The sequence below is a fragment of the Trichosurus vulpecula genome, chromosome 5 (genome assembly GCF_011100635.1).
Source record: "Trichosurus vulpecula isolate mTriVul1 chromosome 5, mTriVul1.pri, whole genome shotgun sequence".
Classification (NCBI taxonomy): Eukaryota; Metazoa; Chordata; class Mammalia; order Diprotodontia; family Phalangeridae; genus Trichosurus; species Trichosurus vulpecula.
In genome coordinates this window covers 146,837,145-146,856,691 of record NC_050577.1, presented here as the reverse complement: position 1 = coordinate 146,856,691, position 19,547 = coordinate 146,837,145, and the positions used below count along the sequence as shown (strand labels likewise).

The window sequence follows — 19,547 nt, the reverse complement described above, 5'->3', positions numbered from 1 at the left end:
TGTCAGAGAACATCTGCTTTTCTAGCCTGCATTGACCATACATGGTTGAGGAGTCAGCTGGCACTGGCCTCATGACTCTTCTCTTTGGGGACCTTGTCATATTGTGTCCACTTTCATAAGTGAGAAAGCATGCAAATTCATTGGCAGTGACCGCATTTTTCTGGAAACTTAATGTTTTAACTCTGTTTTATTGTTTTCAAATTCTTAGTAACTTAAAATAGAATATTGCCTAGTAGACAAAGGTTTTTAGGTAAATTGCTTAAATGATTTATAATTAGCATATCCAATGACTTTATATAAATGAGTACTTCTAACTTACCTTTTCCCCAAAAATCTACTCTTTCTGACTTCCCTACTTCTTTCAGTGGCATCACCACAGTCCCTCATGGTTTTAGTGTTATCTTTGACTCATTTCTCTCATCTCTCACATCCCATCAACCGCTAAGTCCTATTGATTCTTTCTATACTCTCTGCCCCACTTCCTATTCATTATCAACCACTTGGACTATTGTAGTAGTTGTTCAACTGGTCTTTCTACCTTCACTCTTTCTCTGTTACAATTTATCCATAAAATTGAGTTTCCTTCTGTGCAGATCTGACTGCACCACTCTTAGAAACCCTTTTGCCTATTCAGTATAGAACAAATTCCTAAGCTCGACATATATGGACTTCCACAATCTGGCAACAATCTACCTTTCTGACCTTATTCCACACTGACCCCCACCAAACATACACATATTTTTCCTCACATACAGGACCAAGAGTCATACAGGATAAGAAGGCATGGACAGGATATGAAGGAATGCTTCAAATCACTAATAATGGGAATGAAAACTCAAACAACTTTGAGGTTTCACCCCAATCAGAATGCCACAGGTGACAGAGACTAAAACGGTAAATGTTGAAGGAGCTATGGGAAGAAAAGGACACTAATATATTGTTGGTCAAATTGTCAATTTGTCCACTGATTCTGGGGAAAAAAATGAGAACTATTTGAGGAAATTGCTGTACTGAGCTTACCCTTTCATACAGTAATGCCAATAATGAATATATGCTTCACAAATTTCAAAGACAGAGAAGAGTTTGATATAACACATACATATGTATATAGCTGAACAAATTGTTTTAGGTAAATTAAATGGAATGTTATTGTATTAGAAATGACAAAGAATTCAGAGAAACTTAGAAAGACATATTAACTGACACAAAGTGAAGTAAGTAGAACCAAGAGAACAATTTACACAATGATTCCAATAGAATAAAGGAAAACTGAAAGACGTTAGAAATATGATCAATATAGGGACTAATCTTGACTTCAGAGAATCAAAGATGAAATACATCACACTCTTCTCAACAGTTATAGTAGACCATAGTAGGCATAGAAAAATAATAATAACTAATACTTACATAGCTCTTTAATGTTTGAAAAGTATCTTACATCTCTTACCTCATTTATCCCTCACAACAACTCTATAAGGAAAGTAGTATTGTCTTCATCTTAAAGATTAAGAAACAGGTTTGAAGAAAGGACTTTCCTAGAATCATATCTTATTTATATATATTTGTAAAAAAGTGAGTTTTCAGGGAGAAAGTAGAGGAAAGGAGTGACATTTATTTTTTTAAAAAAATCAGTATGTCTCTTGTTTTAAGGAAGGGACAGATCTATGCACATATTGGAGGATGTGCCCACATAAATGAGACCACAGATCCTTTGAAATATATAAAAGGATAGCTTTTTACTGTAACACCTTTGGAGAGTCAGTGAGTGGACAAGTGATATTTTTAAGAATGCATTGATCATTTCACTATCACCTGAGATCCCATCAGGAAATAAAATCAATTCAATTGCACTGTATCAGGCATTGTAGAGGTTTGTAAGATATGGTTTCTGACCTTAAGGAGCTTACATTCCACCATGTAATCAAAAATGTTAACTTATTTAATTAGATGTCTCTCTTAGAATATGTTATAGAATAAATAGGCAATGGTAGAGGGATTTTCCTCACTGGGAAATCCTGTACCAATGAAGTCATATATCTGGTAAAACAAAATTTTTAAAATTTTATCTGGAATTATTTTATTAAATCCTTCATGCATCAAGAGTGACATTGTGACTCCAAGCTGATATGTGAGCTCTTCGAGTTTGGTATAAAATTTTTATACTTCTGGAATATGCATAATTACTGATTTTCTGTGTTCTGTCTCCTAGAAATATATTACAGCTGAGCTGATATATTTGTTAAGAGGATGATACTCTAAATTTGCATAACAAAAGCAGGGGGTGTTAGTCTAGGTAAATATGATGCAAACCAATTTATCATCAAATGCCTACAATCAGGCTCTTCCCATATACCAGGAGCATGATGTTGTAAACTTTACAACTCTCAAGAGACTGTTATGAGAGAAGAAAAATATGTGCTACTTTCAAAATAGTGCCAAGAAAAGAAATAGAAAATGTATTTCTTAAGTTTTCCATGTTTCTTTCCTTTTTTCCCTCCCCTTCCTTCTTCCATTTTCAGGGCCTTTTTTCATACCCCTCCTCACATACCCAGCTGTTAACTGAACCACTGCATGGCTTCTCTGCCCAACTGAGTCAGCACTTCCTTCTTATAAATGAGTCACTGCACATCCTCCTGCCCAGCTGAGTCAACACCTCAGAGGATAGTACTTTCGGGCAGTGACTAATAGAAGCAATAGCCTCTGGTTTCACTAGATAGGAGGAAATCCCTGTTAGTTTTAAAGACATGCTCTTACTACCTGGGTGAGTTAGTTGTGGCTTTAGGTACACACTATACCACAATCCCAAAACAACCAATTGAAAAGCAAAAAAGCTAAATTAAAAAAGCAAACAATTCCCTCTTTCTTTCGTCTACACAATGTCAACTATCTGGTTTGACCAAATATTTGGTTTTGCTTTGCTTTTTTTTTAAAACTGAATTGACTTAATCCAGAGCTAAAACTACACTGGGGCATCTGGGGCCATTGTTCCATTTGGGGACCCCCAGGACATAGCTAGAAAATCTTTCCCTCCACAGTTGCTTCCATTTGTCTACACCCCATAATTATTTCTGGAAGATTATTAGAACAAATTCCAGCATACAGCCTAACTGAATTAATTAACTGCTTTGTCCTCAGCCAGATACAGCCCAGGGCACTTGGCTTAGAAACTTGCTAAGGCACTTTGCCTATTATGGTATTGTAGAAAGAGTAGTGGACTGGTAGTTAGAAGTCTATGGTTCTAATCCCATCTAATTAGGGGTCTGAACTAGATGATCTCTAAAAGTCCTTTCCAGTTCTAACATTCCACTCTTCCTATTTCTGAGAAGCAAAAAGGATGAATCTCTGAAGGTATTGTTTCACCAAACAAGGTTCAGAGGGCTAACTAATTACTAGGGAGATCATTTCTATAAACAGACAAAAAAAAGGTCATTTTCCTGTCTTTGCAAACAAAAGAGGAAATGCCTCTTCCAATTAGTATCTCACAAACAAAAAAAAATGCTGTCATCTTAAATATCTCTGATAAAGGTCCAACATCCAAAATCTATAGGGAATTGATACAAATTCTTAAGAGTGCCAGTAGATGTGAGGAGAGGATATGAACAAAAGAATAAATACAAACTATCAATGACCACCTGAAAAAATTGTTCAAAATTATTTATAATCGAAGAAATGAAATTTAAAATAATCTCAAAGTATCACTCTTGACCAGTCAGCCTAGGAAAGATAGTAAAACATGGGGAAACTTACTGTTGGAGGTGCTGTGGGAAGAAAGGAGAATTAATTCACTGTTGGTGGAGCTGTGAATTGGTTATGAAAAACAAATCTGGAGCTTTGCAGGAAAACTTACTAAAGTGTTCATACCCTTTAACCCAGAGATCCCCCTATTGAGAGTACATCAAAAAGAATACTGACAACAAGAAAAGACACATGTATAAAAATTTCTTTGTGATAACAAAAAGCTGGAAAGAAAATATGTACCCATAGATTGGAAGATAGCTGTACAAATAAGAAATTGTGAATATGAAGATTTCAGAGTAATATGGGACGATCTGCACGTAGTGATGCAAAGTTAAGAAAGCAATATCAAAAGAAGAATACATACAGTCACAACAATGTAAATAAAGTTAACATGTAGAGGTCTCAACAAAATGTAGTCAAAGCTAATGGTCAATGTTTTTGCTGTTGTTGAGTCATTTCAGTCATGTCCAACTCTTTGTGACTCCGTTTAAGGTTTTCTTGGCAAAGATACTGGAGTGGTTTGCCATTTCATTGTTCAGCTCATTTAACAGATGAGGAACTGAGGCAAACAGGGTTAAGTGATTTGCCCAGGGTCACACAGCTAGTATTTGTTTGAGGTCAGATTTCAACTTAAATCTTCTTGATTCCAGATCCTGTGCTCTATCCACTGTACCACCTACGTGCCCCTATGTTAATATCAGGCCATTAAAGTTAAGGGATGGATTCCTCCCTTCTGCTGATAATCAACACATTGTTTTCAGGAAATGTAGTTCAGTATGGGAGTTGTTTGGATGTCTGCTGGGAAATGTCTATTGTATAGAAACAAAATGTGCAAATAATTTTTAAACCTTTCATCTTAATCTGATATACTCTAATTTTGAATATAGCCTATGTCACCTCAAAAGGAAAGTCTCCCTGGAATACACTTGATTTATTATTTTTTGACCCGGTAGAAGCTGTATAGAAGCAGTATGGTTGTAAGAGATAAAGTTCTCAGAGAACCAAGAAGATTCATTCAAATCCTGCCTCTGGCATTTACCAGGTGTGTGACCTAGGCAACTTACTCAACCTCTGAGTGACTCAGGGCATATCTACTAAATCATAAACTTAATCTGCCACTTATATTGATGGAAGGAGTTCACTTAACTGATAAAATCATAGTTATTTCTTGTATCAGTGCATGGATACCTAAACAGGTCATCACTACTGAGTAGTTTGTTCAACTAAGGTCCTACTTCAATGCTTCATTATCCTGGGTTATTGAAGGCTATGACAACATGGTACAACCTCTGGCATGGTCTGATAAGCTGTAAAGGCTTTAAGTATAAGCCTAGTGATAGTCTGTCATCCAAGGACCCAAGAGGCTCATCGCTAGAGACTAGATTGATGATTTTTTTCCTTTTTGAATAAAAAAAGAATAATTTTTTTTAATTTTTATTTTTAGTTTACAACACACAGTTCTACATAATTTTGAGTTCCAGATTTTCTCCCCTCCCTCCCCAAGACGGCATGGAATCTCATATAACTACCACAAATAACTTTGTATTGAATTAATTTATACACTAGTCAAGTTGTGGAGAAGAATTATGACCAATGGCATGAATCATGAGAAAGAAGAAACAGAACCAAAAAAAAAAAAAAACAACAACCCAAAAACAAAAGAGAAGAAAAAAAGGGGGAGAAAAAGGCAAGCATGAAGTGTAATTCAATCTGCATTCATACTTCATAGTTCTTTCTCTGGATGTAGATAGCATTCTCCCTCGTGAGTCCTTTGGAATTGTCTTTGTACCTTGTGTTGCTGAGAAGAGCGAAGTCTGTCAGGGTTGGTCCTCACTCAGCATTATGTCACGTAGGATTTTCCAGGTTGTTATGAAGTCCGCATCATCCCCATTTGTTATGTCACAATAGTATTCCATTACATTCATATTCCACAGCTTGTTCAGCCATTCCCCAATTGATGGGCATCCCTTTGATTTCCAATTCTTAGCTACCACAAAAAGAGTCGCTACAAATATTTTCGTACATATGGGTCCTTTTCCCACTTGTGTGATTTCTTTGGGATACAACCCTAAAAGTGGTATTGATGGGTCAAAGGGTATGAACATTTTTGTAGCCCTTTGGGCGTAGTTCCAAATTACTCTCCAAAATGGCTGGATCATCTCACAACTCCACCAGCAATGTAACAATGTTCCAATTTTCCCACATGCTCTGCAGCATTTATCATTTTCCTGTTTTGTTATTTTAGCCAATCTGACAGGACAGATGTGGTATCTAAGAGTTATTTTGATTTGCATTTCTCTAATCAGTAGTGATTTAGAGCATTTTTTCATATGCCTTTAGATATCTTTAATTTCTTCCTCTGAAAACTGCCTGTTCATATCCTTTGACCATTTCTCAATTGGGGAATGGCTTGTATTCCTATATATTTGGCTCAGTTCCCTGTATATTTTAGAAATGAGGCCTTTATCAGAGATAGTAGTTGTAAAGATTTTCTCCCAATTTTCTACTTCCCTCCTAATTTTTGTTGCATTGGCTTTTTTTGTACAAAAACATTTCAACTTGACATAATCAAAATTATCCATTTTGCATTTTGTAATTCTCTCTATCTCTTGTTGGGTCATGAATTCTTTTCTTTTCCATAAATCTGAGAAGTAAACTATTCCTTGCTCTCCCAAATTACTTATAGTATCAGTCTTTACTCCTAAATCATGAACCCATTTTGACTTTATTTTGGTATATGGTGTAAGATATTGGTCTATGCCTATTTTCTGCCCTACCATTTTCCAATTTTCCCAACAGTTTTTGTGAAATAGTGAATTATTAGCCCAGAAGCTGACCTCTTTGGGTTTATCAAACAGTAGATTGCTGTAGTTGTTGACTTCTCCATCTTGTGTTCCTATCCTATTCCACTGATCCACAACTCTTTTTCTTAGCCAGTACCAGGTAGTTTTGATGACTGCTGCTCTATAGTACAGTTTAATATCTGGTATGGCTAGGCCACTTTCTCTAGCATTTCCTTTCATTAATACCCTAGATATTCTAGACCTCTTGTTTTTCCAGATGAATTTTGTTATTATCTTGTCCAGCTAAGTAAAATAATTTTTTGGGAGCCAAGATGGTGGCTGGTAAGCAGGGACTAGAGTGAGCTCCATACCGAGTCCCTCCAAAAACCTATAAAAAATGGCTCTGAACCAATTCTAGAACGGTAGAACCCACAGAACAGCAGAAGGAAGCAGGGCTCCAGCCCAGGACAGCCTGGATGGTCTCTGGGTGAGGTCTATTCCACACGGAGCTGGGAGCTGGGAACGGAGTGGAGCAGAGCCCAGCCTGAGCGGCGTGGAACAACCAAACTTGGAGTCCGGCCGATGGAGCCCCTAGTGCCCTGAATATGTGAGCTGAGGCATTTACCAGACCCCTCGACCCACAAACACCAAAGACTGCAGAGAAGGTTAGTGGGAAAAGCTGCGGGAGTGGAAGGAGTTCACGGTTCGGCTTCCAGCCCCGGGGGCAGCGGAGGTGGAGAAGCTACAGCTGTTGTTACTTCCGGCTCCAGGCCCACCTGGTGGGAGGAATTAAGTGGTGGATCAGAGCAGGAGTGCAACAGCCTGCTGAAGATCTAAGCCCAGCCCGGGCTGGGGGTTCTTGGGGAAGGAGTAGTGCGGGTCTGACAGAGCTGGCGCCTCCCCCCCAAATGTGGAACATGGAACTCGTTAGTCTACAAGCAGTCATACCCCACTGAAAAACTCAAGGATCAAGTTAGTTGGTTGGGAATATGGCCAGGCAGCGAAAACGCGCCCAGATTCAGTCTCAGACTTTGGATTCTTTCTTTGGTGACAAAGAAGACCAAAACATACAGCCTGAAGAAGACAACAAAGTCATAGAGCCTACAACAAAAGCCTCCAAGAAAAACATGAACTGGCCCCAGGCCATAGAAGAATTCAAAAAGGATTTGGAAAAGCAAGTTAGAGAAGTAGAGGAAAAATTGGGAAGAGAAATGAGAAGGATGTGAGAAAACCATGAAAAACAAGTCAATGACTTGCTAAAGGAGACCCAAAAAAATACTGAAAAATACACTGAAATAAACAACACCTTAAAAAACAGACTAACTCAAATGGCAAAAGAGCTCCAAAAAGCCAATGAGGAGAAGAATGCCTTGAAAGGCAGAATTAGCCAAATGGAAAAGGAGGTCCAAAAGACCACTGAAGAAAATACTACTTTAAAAATTAGATTGGAGCAAGTGGAAGCTAGTGACTTTATGAGAAATCAGGATATTATAAAACAGAACCAAAGGAATGAAAAAATGGAAGACAATGTGAAATATCTCGTTGGAAAAACCACTGACCTGGAAAATAGATCCAGGAGAGACAATTTAAAAATTATTGGACTACCTGAAAGCCATGATCAAAAAAAGAGTCTAGATACCATCTTTCAAGAAATTATCAAGGAGAACTGCCCTGATATTCTAGAGCCACAGGGCAAAATACAAATTGAAAGAATCCATCGATCGCCTCCTCAAATAGATCCCAAAAAGAAATCTCCTAGGAATATTGTCGCCAAATTCCAGAGCTTCCAGATCAAGGAGAAAATACTGCAAGCAGCCAGAAAGAAACAATTTGAGTATTGTGGAAACCCAATCAGAATAACCCAAGATCTGGCAGCTTCTACATTAAGAGATCGAAGGGCTTGCAATACAATATTCCGGAGGTCAATGGAGCTAGGATTAAAACCTAGAATCACCTACCCAGCAAAACTGAGTATCATGTTCCAAGGCAAAATATGGATTTTCAATAAAATAGAGGACTTTCAAGCTTTCTCAGTGAAAAGACCAGAACTGAATAGAAAATTTGACTTTCAAACACAAGAATCAAGAGAAGCATGAAAAGGTAATCAAGAAACGGAAATTGCAAGGGACTTACTAAAGTTGAACTGTTTTGTTTACATTCCTACATGGAAAGATGATGTGTATGATTCATGAGACATCAGTATTAGGGTAGTTGAAGGGAATATGCATATATACATATATATGTTTATGTATATATATAAGTGAATGTGTATGTATGTATATATCTATGTGTATATGTATGTATATGTATGTATGTGTATGTGTATATATATGTGTTTATATATATATATATATATATATATATATATAAAAGAGAGCAGACACAGGGTGAGTTGAAGATGAAGGGAAGATATCTAAAAGAAATAAAATGAAATTAAGGGATGAGAGAGCAACATACTGAGAGAGGGAGATAGGGAGAGATAGAATGGGGTGGATTATCTCGCATAAAGGTGGCAAGAGGAAGCAGTTCTGTGGGAGGAGGGGAGAGGGCAGGTGAGGGGGGAATGAGTGAACCTTGCTCTCATCAGATTTGGCCTGAGGGGGAATACCATACATACTCAGTTGGGTATCTTACCCCACAGGAAAGAAGAGGGAGGAAGATAAAAAAAAATAAAAGGGGGGGGGAGGGGATGATGGAGGGGAGGGCAGATGGGGGTGGAGGTAATCAAAACAAACACTTTGGAAAGGGGACAGGGTCAAGGGAGAAGATTCAATAAAGCGGGATGGGTTGGGAAGGAGCAAAATGTAGTTAGCCTTTCACAACATGAGTTTTGTGGAAGGGTTATACATAATGATACATGTGTGGCCTAGGTTGAATTGCTTGACTTCTTAGGGGGGGTGGGTGGGAAGGGAAGAGGGGAGAGAATTTGGAACTCAAAGTTTTAAAATCAGATGTTCAAAAACAAAAAAAGTTTTTGCATGCAACTAAAAAATAAGATACATAGGCAATGGGGCGTAGAAATTTATCTTGCCCTACAAGAAAGGAAGGGAAAAGAGGATGAGAGGGGAGGGGGGTGATAGAGGGGAGGGCTGACTGGGGAACAGGGCAACCAGAATATCAGCCATCTTGGAGTGGGGGGGAGGGTAGAAATGGGGAGAAAATTTGTAATTCAAACTGTTGTGAAAATCAATGCTGAAAACCAAATATGTTAAATAAATAAATTTAAATTAAAAAAATAATTTTTTGGTGGTTCAATTGGTATGGCACTGAATAGATAGACTAATTTAGGTAAAATTGTCATTTTTATTATATTAGCTCAGCCTAACCATAAGCAACTGATATTTTTCCGTTTATTTAGATCTGACTCTATTCACGTGAATAGTGTTTCATAGTTATGTTCACATAGGCCCTGGGTTTGTCTTGGCAAATAGACTCCCAAATCCTTTTTGAGTTCTTCTATGGTCTGGGGCCAGTTCATGTTTTTCTTGGAGGCTTTGGTTGTAGGCTCTATGACTTTGTTGTCTTCTTTAGGCTGTATGTTTTGGTCTTCTTTGTCACCAAAGAAAGAATCCAAAGTCTGAGACTGAATCTGGGCGCGTTTTCGCTGCCTGGCCATATTCCCAACCAACTAACTTGACTCTTGAGTTTTTCAGTGGGGTATGACTGCTTGTAGATTACAGAGTTCTATGTTCTACGTTTGGGGGGGAGGTGCCAGCTCTGTCAGAGCCGCACTCCTCCTTCCCCAAGGACCCCCAGTCCAGGCTGGGCTCAGATCTTCGGCAGGCTGTGCACCCCTGCTGTGATCCGCCACTTAATTCCTCCCACCAGGTGGGCCTGGAGCCGGAAGTAACAACAGCTGTAGCTGCCCCACCTCCGCTGCCCCCGGGGCTGGAAGCCGAACCGCGAACTCCTTCCACTCCCGCAGCTTTTCCCACTGACCTTCTCCGCAGTCTTTGGTGTTTGTGGGTCGAGGGGTCTGGTAACTGCCGCAGCTCACATATTCAGGGCGCTAGGGCCCCCTCCGCCCGGCTTCTGGTCTGGATCGTCCACGCCGCTCAGGCTGGGCTCTGCTCCACTCCGTTCCCAGCTCCCAGCTCCCAGCTCCCAGCTCCCAGCTCCGTGTGGAATAGAGCTCACCCAGAGACCATCCGGGCTGTCCTGGGCTGGAGCCCTGCTTCCCTCTGCTGTTCTGTGGGTTCTGCCGTTCTAGAATTGGTTCAGAGCCATTTTTATAGGTTTTTGGAGGGACTCGGGTACGGAGCTCACTGTAGTCCGTGCTTACCAGCCGCCATCTTGGCTCCGCCTCCCCTTTTCTTTTTGCCTTCAACCTTTCCCAGCATCAGAATCTTTTCCAATAAGTCTCATTTTCTTATTATGTGGTCAAAGTATTTAAGCTTCATCTTCAGTATTTGACCTTCCAGTGAATAACCAGAGTTAATTTCTTTAATTATCGACTGATTAAGGACTCTCAAAAGTCTTCTCTAACACCACAATTCAAAAGCATTGATTCTGTGGTACTCAGCCTTCCTTATCGTCCAACTCTCACAGCCAAACATTGCTACTAGAAAAACCATAGCTTTGACTATATGGACCTTTGTCAGCAAGGTGATGTCTCTGCTTTTTAGTATGCTGTCCAGATTTGCCATAGCCTTCCATCAAATAAGCAAGTATCTTTTAATTTCATGGCTGTAGTCGCCATCTGCAGAGATTGTTGAGCCTAAGAATAGAAAATCTGACATTGCTTCTATTTCTTCTCCCTCTATTTGCCAGGAAGTAATGGGACCAGTTGCCAAGATCTTAGTTTTTTTGATGTTAAGCTTCAAGCCAACTTTTATACTCTCCTCTTTCACCCTCGTCAAGAGAATTCTTGGTTCCTCTTCACTTTCTGCCAATATCATCTGTATATCTGAGGTTGTTGATATTTCTCCTGGCAACCTTAATTCTGGCTTTTGATTCATCTAGCCTGGCATTTCACATGATGTAGTGACAATATACAGCCTTGTCAGGCTCCTCTGCCAATCTTAAACTAATTAGTTATTCCACGTTCAGTTCTAACTGTTGCTTCTTGGCCTGCATACAGGTAGGTTCCTCAGGAGACAAGTATGATGATGTGGTACTCCCATGTCTTTGGTGATGAGCCACATTTTTTTTTTTTTGTGATCCACACAAAGGCTTTAGCCAAAGTCAATGAAGCAGAAGAAGATGTTTTTCTGGAAGTCCCTTGCTTTCTCCATAATCCAGAAAATGTAGGCAATTTGGTCTTTAGTTCCTCTGCCTCTTCAAAAACCAACCTTCTCTTCTGGTGATTCTCAGTTTACTTATTGATGAAGCCTAGCTTGCAGAATCCTAAGCATTACCTTGCTGGTGTATGTAATGAGCACAATTGTTTGGTAATTTGTGTATTCCTTAGCATTGCCCTTCTTTAAGACTAGGATGTAAACTAATCTTTTCCAATTCAGTGGCCACTATCAAATTTTCCAAATTTGCTCCATATTGAGTATGGCATCATTTTTTAAAGATTCTAAATAGCTTAACTGATATTTCATTACCTCCACTAGCCTTATTGTTAACTATGCTTCCTAAGGCCCGCTTGACTTCATTCTCCAAGATGTCTGCCTATAGATCAGTAACCAAACCATTGTGGTTGTTAAGTTCCTACCATTGTTACCTTTTATCATGCTCATTTTTGCATGAAATATTTTCTCCACATCTCTAATTTTCTTAAAGACATCTCTTGTCTTTCCCATTGAATTGTTTTCTTCTATTTCTTTGCATTGCTCATTTAAGAACACCTTATCTCTCCCTGCTATTCTCTGGAATTCTGCATTCAGTTGGATTTTATCTTCCCCTTTCTCCCTTCACTTTCCTTCTTTCCTCAGCTATTTGTAAAGCCTCATCAGATAGCCATTTTGTTTTCTTGCTCTTCTTTTTCTTTGGATTGCTTAGCTTGTTTGAATAGTTCAGGTTGAAGCTGTGGTAGTCATATACTATAGCTTCTGATTTTTATGATTTCTTTCAATTTAGTGTGAATATTTATCTTTGTTCTAACAAGCTGACATTCTAACAGCACAGATAAGCGATTCAGATATGATTCCCACATTGTTAACCAGACATTTCCTGTATGTTAAAATATAATTTCTTTTTATGGCACCACTTCTGATCTCTTTCTACATTCTCCTTGAAGAAAAGTTTTCCTGATTTATAGGCTTCTGTGTTGCATACAAAAATTTGAATAACATAAGAATAATAATAAATAAATAAGAAAAAAGTTTTTCTTAATTTGAACCATATTTTCTACTATCCTCCTCTATTCCTACTTTTGAATTGAATTACTTGAATATTAAGGTATATGTTGCCTTAGTTTTGAGGGTCTCATTAATGAGAGAATTTAATATTATCCTATTATGTTATTGACTAATTATTAATATATGAGTCACCCCTTTTCCTCCTATTTCTGTTAAGAACTCCCGAAAAGGTCATTCAGTCTCTGAAGGGCATGACTGAGAGATGAGATTACTCCTAGCCTCCAAGGCACAGCTTGTTAACTAGGTTGGGTAGGACCTCACCCAACCAGGGAAGCCTAATTTCTATTTAGAGTATAAACAGAATCCAGTCTGAACAAGACTCTTGCCTGGGAAGTAACTCCTGTCCTTGATCTCCATTACAGTTTAGGGAGACCCAGCTCACAAAGGGGAAAATGAACCAGAGAGGTCCAGATTTTTTTTTCTGGTCAATTTATTTATTTCAATAGTCTGTCAAAAGGAGCCCAAAAAACAAAGGTTATTGTACATTTTCTTAGTTTAAAAATTTGACTATAAATACCAGTTCTTTCATCTCCTTCCCCTTCTGCCTCCCACAGCCCACCCCTACAAAGAAGAGTCTGCTTCTTCATTTACTTGGAGCCAGTGGACAGCAGGGTGATCAGGCCTTAGGAGGCACTTATAGATAAGATATAGGTCACTGTGGGACTGAAGTTCTTCAGGATGAAGAAAGAAGCAACAATGACCAACAGCAGGAAAAGGGTGTTATTGTAGAAGATGGAGAAGGTGGTAGCTTCCTAATCGGCCACTCCATTCTTCTTCCACAGGATTTTTTCATCTTTCTCCTTCCAAGACATCTTCCTGTTGTCAGCCTCAGAAAGTTTCCGAGTCGCTTGTTTGGAGACGGCATCTTTCTTCTGGGGTACCTTGTGTTTAAGGACAAACTTGACCTTCTTGTATGCAAAAGCTACCGGGTAAGTGCTGACCAGGGTTATGACGTTGTAGAGGACAGCAGACTGCACTATGTCCTTGTGCCATGTTTGTCAGTAGAGCCAGATGGGGATGGCCGAAACTATGAAGGCCTTCCCGAAAATAGATTGCCGACGACTTGGCAGAGAGGTTGTGGCTGAAGACCTGGAGGAGCAGGTCCTCCTCCAACTGCTGCTTGAGGCCATACTTGGGAGCCATTGCGGGACCGAGGACGTGAGAGGAGACGGATGGCTCCACTCTGATCCGCTGTAGCCCAGTGCAAGCGTGATGCCTAGACCTGGCCCAGATGCCTTCGGGCTGCTGAGTCTCCTGAAAAAGCCATGTTCTCAGCAAGAAAAGCTGAAGCCTTTTAGCCCACCTCCTCATTAAATGTTCACCAATCAGGGTTGAGTTTCCCTTGTTAGGGGAGTTCCCTGTCAGAAGGTATACATCTGATTTAAAGCAGTTCAGAATCTCCTTTGGCAGTTGATAGTTACTGAGAGAAATCATTGACCATCAATTTATTATTAGCTAGCCTACTCAATAAATTGACTCTCAGGGGTTTTCATTCATGACATTAATATCTTTATAGAGTTTTACTACCTGCCAAACCTCCCCAATAGGTGTTAAACTTAAGCTGCATTTATTTTCATAAGGTTCTTTTTGCATATGCTTATCAAGTTGCTCACCTAACGTGAGATAACCAAATGTCTTGTGAAATGGTATTTCTCATTGCCTCTGGGTATACAATAAAACAAACTCCACAGTTCTATTATTTGTCTCTCCATAAAGAACATGTGAGCCACTCTCCCAGTTAGAAGCAACTTACTCCTATCTCCTGATTTCCTTTATAGCGTTAACATGGGTTAATTTTTCTAGTAGTATGTTGTCTGATTAATTGTTGGACAATGATTTTACATTTAGAATATCATTGCATTGCTGGTGGAGTTGCAAGCTGATCCAGCCATTTTGGAGGGCGGTGTGGAACTATGCCCAAAGGGCTATAGAAATGTTCATACCCTTTGACCCAGTAATACCACTTCTAGGGTTGTATCCCAAAGAAATCACGCAAGCGGGAAAAGGACCCATATGTACAAGAATATTTATAGCAGCTCTCTTTGTGGTAGCCAAGAATTGGAAAGCAAAGGGATGCCCATCAATTGGGGAATGGCTGAACAAGCTGTGGTATATGAAGGTGATGGAATACTATTGTGCCATAAGAAATGGGGATGATGCAGACTTCATAACAACCTGGAAAAACCTACACGACATAATGCTGAGTGAGCGGAGCAGAGCCAGGAGAACGTTGTGCACAGCCACAGATATGTGGATTCCGTGAGGACCAACCCTGACATACTGCGCTTCTCTCAGCAACCTAAAGGGGCAAGGACAACTCCAGGGGACTCACGATGGAGAATGCTATCTTCATTCAGAGAAAGAACTGCGAAGTTTGAATACGGACTGAGGCACACTACTACATGCTCGCCTTTTCTGCTTCTCTTTTGTTTTTGGTTTTGGGGTTTTTGTTTTTTTTTTTGGTTCTGTTTCTTCTTTCTCATGATTCATTCCATTGGTCAAAATTCTTCTCCACGACTTGACTAGAGCATAAATTAATTCAATGCGAAGTTATACATGACAGTTATATGAGACTTCATGCCGTCTTGGGGAGGGAGGGGGGAGGGAGGGGAGAAAAACTGGAACTCAAAACTATGTAGAACCGTGTGTGGTAAACTAAAAATAAATAAAAAATAAATAAAAAAAAAAAAAAGAATATCATTAATTCAATGAATGTTTTAAGGGTGACCTAAAACTGTACAATTCTTAGCACCTTCTATACTGTTTTCTATCACTGTCACTACAAAAATAAAAGGGGACTACTTGAGACATCATTTATATTTTTCCCTACCCACAACTCTATCCACATTGGTCTACTCCATTCCATTCATAACATACAACTATCTTCATCTCCATGCTTTTCCATGCCTAGAATGCTCTACCCTATCACCTCTAGCTCTTAGGCTACCTTTTTGCCTTCTTCAACATGATGTTTTTCCTAGTCCTTTCAGCTGCTAGTGCCCTCACAAAATTTCCTTGTATTATTTTGTATATACTTATACATTTATATTTTATTTCTCATACTAAAAGAAAAGGTTCTTGAAAGCAGAGTCTTTCATGTTTCTATTAGTATTTTAAATGTCGGGCACATAGTAATAAGTTTTTATTGATTGATTTTTGTGGGTTACAATGACCAAGGAACTCATCACTCACTAGTGATGAACTTCTTCATACTTAATTAGATTGATCCTTCAATAACAGACAGTCTGGCACTGAGACCACAATTTAAACCTTTCCAGAATGGTAGAAACTGTAAATGCTTGTATTCCATATATAGCCTTTAAGAGCACAAGGTCACCTCCATGCAAAATGGAGACATCAGCGTAGGACCATCAAATGGTCAAAAGTTTTATTGTTGTTGTTGTTGATATTGTCTTCACAAAATTGTATAGTCAACAAAAATAACAAAATTATACTCTCTGTCCTCTTTAATAGCCATATAGGACCCTGCTGGCCAAGTATACCAACATGAGAACCTTTATATTATTGTAAAAAGAATATACTATGAGATTGGACCAAGTCTATAGAAGCCTAGAGCTTAGGGTGCCAGATCAGATACCTGTATTTATATAGAGAGTAGCATGTATGTGTGGTTGGAGGGGGTTCATTTAACAGAAAAGCTAGCCTTCTTGCCTGGCCCCCACCTACATATGGGTGTATCAGTAAGGCAAGATTCATGACCTCAAAGATGACCATGAACATGCCTGTATAGTTCAGAATCACAAAGTATAAGAGATTCTCCAGATAGAAGGCAGGGGAAGTATAGCATTTATTTAGACACCAGAGGATTAAATCCCTGAACCAATAACTCCAACCTGACATAACAACAGTTGTATCCCAAAGCCAGTAAGTCCACCTCAACGTAACAACAAGGAAATTATAATATAATATTACAGCAAAGAACCAAGTCATCCTGTAATGATCCCCACTGCTGGGGCCTTCCCGTAAACACTCATGAATTCCAGCTGTCTGCTTGAGTTCTCTTCCTCCTCAGTTCCCTGGTCTCCGCTGTCCTCTTTGCACTCTCTCTGTAGCTCTCCCTAGTCTCTCTGCAATTCTCTGAGTTCTGTAGCTCTCTAGTCTGCAGATTCTCAGCTGTGTTATCTTGGCATTCTTACTTGTCCTTGGGCTGAATTCTGACCTTAATGCCCACCTTCTGGGTATATACAATCTTCTTAGGGCCCAAGGGCCTCACACACAATCAGTGAAAGGGTGTAGGCCTAGGGCTTAGCACTTAGTAAAGGGTATAGGCCTGACTCTAATCGAGCCTCCCTTAGCCCCACCTGAGGCCTATTGAATGGCTGGAAAGATTTTTAATCACTGATTGGCATCACATTGGGCACGACCTCTCTTTCCAAACTCTTCTCTTGAGCACTCCCAGGGAGACTTTCCCTTAGTCAACATCTCCACCCTGCCCCACATTCAGGATCAGATTTCCTGTCAGAAACAATGGGGGTAATGAACTTGCCTGAGATACCTGCCTCTGAAAGATTCCTTTAGCTTTTACTCTCTTTTGGAAAGTTTGCAAAATATAATAATCCATAAGATTCTCTTTTGTTTTGCTTGGATATTCCCAGTGGGAGAAGAAGTAGAGAAAAGGATTCTCATCTCTGACAATTTAAACAGAATCTGAACCTTTGTTCCTTTCCTTTTGGCTATGTACTTTGCTATCACAGACCCTTCTTCTTGATGGTTTCCCCTTCACAATGAGGTATGCAGATCAGAAACAGTTAGACTGATCCTGTAAGACAGTTTTAGTACTCACTTATAAATTAAAAGAGCAATTATAAACTTAACTTTAAAGAACAGGAAAACTTCAGATTTAACATGTGTTTTCTCTCTCAGTGTGATTTACAGGGATGTATTGGTAAATGTTTAACAACCATCTTTCCCGCCAAAAAAAACAGTACCTGTGGTAAATTTAATCTGTATTATTAATAATTTCTCCATCACTTTCTTAAGTCTGGAGAGAACCAACAAAATGATAAATGAAGCCTTGTATAGCATTTGCAATTTTGATTGCTGAGGACAAATTCTCACACTGAAAACTTAATAAGCTGCTTGGTTTGAGCTGACTCTAGTGCACTCCTAGAAAGTGGAGGAAGAGCATGCAAGTACCCCCATATGAATCAGCCCTTTCACAGGAGAAAGGCAGCAATAAGCAGACCTGCCTTGTTCTTTCTCGCCAGGTCTGTTCCACCTGACTGGAGGGATGAAAGGGAGGGTAACCACCAGTTATCCCCAATAGTGGTGGCTCAACTCCTACATGTGCCTTTATGCCTTGCTCTATTTCTACTAGTCTATCAAATCTCCATCATTCCCTTTACTTCCTTGAGCCCTTCTGACTCCAAAACTATAGTAAATTTAATGTTCCCAAAGCTCCTCCCCCAGCCCTTCACTCCCACGTCTCTGTGAACATTTCTCTGAGAGTCTGCATTCAGATCCAAAAAATTATAACAGTTAAGTATCAGTGATTTTAGAAGTCATCTAATTCAACCATCTCGCTTTATAGATAAGGAAATTCAGGTTAATTCAAGGAAATGTCATTGCCTCCTTTAAATATTCCATCCCATCTTTATTGACTGCAGTAAGCACCATGTTTTCTCACTATGGCTAAATGATGACTTTTTGTTCAGAAGAGATCACTGTCAGGGCCTTAGTCTTATTCCCCATTAAAGTCACTCTAGATTGGTCAACAAGGTATGGATCAACTGGTAGAAGCTGGGGACAAGATCTGCTCATAGAACCTTCAGCCCCTTGTGAGCATGAGTTGGGACAGATTGATTATCCCAGAGGGAGACTGTCCAGAAGGTCAGCTGTCCCTTAAAAGGCAGTATTTTGAAAGAGATTCCATCTGCTCCCATTGAAGGGCTTCCTGCTGCTGTTTCCAGCCTTGGTATGCACTTGTCTTACTATTCTCTGGCTCTCTGATCCTGACCAGACTTGCTATCTACACATTTGTCTGCTTTTTCTATCTTGCCTTTGTCTAACAATAAGCACCACTGCTAGGCACTGGTACACACCTCCTCTCCACTAAAGGGTTCTGGACCTAGGCACACAGTCTGGACCAGGTTCAGTCCTGCAGGAGTCTTGCTTCTAATGAAATGGGTTAGACTACTTTTTCTCACATTCTGCTCTTTAATCTCCAACCTTGGCACCCTAGAAACAAATTACTTAAAGAGTATGTTTTGGCTACTGTCTAGGTCTTCCTAAAGGAGGAATTAAAAAGGTACTTAATTTAAAATGTAAAACAGGTATGGGACGGGTATTTATTTCCTACACACAAAAGAAAAATTTAAAAACACACAAAAGACAGTGCGTGATGACAGAAAGACTAATACCTCCCCACCATGTAAACTTAACAGTAGGGACTATCTTTATTTTTTCTTGTTTTACCATCTCCATTTGTAGCCCTACTATAACACAGTGGCTGCTAAGAACCTGAGTAGGCTCTTAATAAATATTTTATCCATCCAGTAATTTGATAATTAAACCTTAAAAGAAGATAAAGCAGATTTCAAGAGTACTGAACAGGCAGTGTTAACATTTGACCTAACTCTGCCCAGTATCTCTTAAAGTCTGTGGCTTCTGCCAAACAAGCAGAGATTTGGCTTCTTTTTCCTGCTCACTCTCCAGGTTTCTCTTCCTCCTTGCCAGGTACCTTCCTGATTCCCTCACTGGG

At 39.5% G+C, this 19,547-nt stretch overlaps 1 pseudogene; it reads right to left on the bottom strand.

The window, feature by feature from the left end:
- Nucleotides 1-13,413: 13,413 nt before the first annotated feature.
- On the bottom strand, nucleotides 13,414-13,969 carry LOC118849663 (annotated as a pseudogene).
- Nucleotides 13,970-19,547: the final 5,578 nt, after the last annotated feature.